Consider the following 1,709-nt stretch of genomic DNA (forward strand, 5'->3'; position numbering starts at 1 on the left):
ACTTCATAACTGTCATGTTGCTACTGTTATGAATCGTCATGTAAATATCTGATATGCAGGATGGTCTTAGGCAACTCCTGTGAAAGGGGCGTTCGACCGCCGAAGGGGGCGCGACCCACAGGTTGAGAACCGCTGCTTTAAGCGGAGGGGCTACGTGGGCAAGTATGTGCGTAAATGGTGTGGAAGTGGGTTTGAAGGGGATGTAACTGGAGAGGAGGAAACATACTTGGCCATTTCAGCAGTCCAGGCCTGACCCAGACCAGTCCTAGGATAAAGGGAGAGGGAAACAGCTTCCAGAAATATTGAGCACATAAAATCATCAAAGCTTTGTAACTTACTGGATATGAAGAGTGAGAAAAAGGAATAATCATCACTCCTTAGCATTTCTGACTTAAGAGACAGGAAATGCTGCTGAGGGGAAGGGGTGGCTGGTATGGGGAGCAGAGGAGTCAGTCAAACACCGCGTCTAGGAGCCAAGGGGAGCCAAGGACTGCCAGCTGTCCACACACAGCTGCCCCCCTTCCTCCTTGGTGACAGGACCCCTGAGGGTATGGCCACCTGGGATGCAGACTGTTTTCCAGCAGCACTGCAGACAGTTACAGACATGAGACTAAGTTCGGATGAAAGAGACTTGAGCCCAAGCATCATGTACATCGGAAGTGTCCTTAAAGGGAAGGAGCAAGCCTTCCTCCCTTTCCTCCTCCACACCGGCCAGAACTCACAGCTACGCTGGGTCACGAGAAGGAAGGCATGCGCTGAGAACGTAGAACAAGAGAAGGGAGCCTGGACCCCTGATGTCTGCGAGCAGCGTGCAAGCCCTGTACTAACCTCTTGGCTTTTAATGTGAGAGAAAGCAGCTTTTCTCTCCTGCTTAAGGTAGCCCTTCCTAGGTGGGCATCCGCGACAAGAAGGACTGTCACGCAGGGAACCGGGTGCATGTGATAAGTAGGGGAAAGCCTCGGGAGTTCCGGTGCCGTTGTGCTTCTCAACACCCTGAAATGCAAATGCTCCTGTGCTGCGCCAGGCAGAGAAGAGGCGTTGCTCCACGCCGGTCCATTTGCACAGAAAGAAATCACCAGGCTTGTCTCTTCCTTTGAAAACAGGACATGCCCTGAGCCCCTGTGTGATTGCCTCATATGTGCCACTTTAGTTGCTGTTAAGCAGCTTATTTTGGTGATGACCTCACTATCAATTACATGTTAACTTACTATGTTCAGAGCTAAATCAATAATATCGTCTAAGTCCAAAGGCTTATAGATTACAGACTAGAGGTACTCTGCAGTCTCAGGGATCATAGTCCAGAGACGGTGTCTCCCCGGGGTGACCCTCTAGCACGGTCACCCTGAACCCTGACACGGGCTTATCCATAGAGGCCCCCTTCTGTCTGAGAAGGAAGCTGCCTGAGGGCGAGGCTGGTATGGACAACTTCTCTATCCACTCAGAGGATGTCTGGATCTGCTCTCAACTATTTTACAGAAAACAGGACACAAAGCATGAAGCAAGTTCAGGTACTAATTTATGAAAGTGACAGGGAACAGATGGGGGAGGACGTAGGAGAGAGGCCAAATAATGTCCGGAGGCAAGTGGGTCCCACAGCCCTACCAGGCAGACCCTCTACGCTACAACTCAGGGAGATGGGCAGTGGGCTGAGGCTGCCAGGCTGCACAGGAGGCCGAGGGCAGCTGCCTGGCCTGATCCCCGAGCACAGC

This window comes from Myotis davidii, unplaced genomic scaffold, assembly GCF_000327345.1.
Source record: "Myotis davidii unplaced genomic scaffold, ASM32734v1 scaffold289, whole genome shotgun sequence".
In the NCBI taxonomy this organism is placed as follows: domain Eukaryota; kingdom Metazoa; phylum Chordata; class Mammalia; order Chiroptera; family Vespertilionidae; genus Myotis; species Myotis davidii.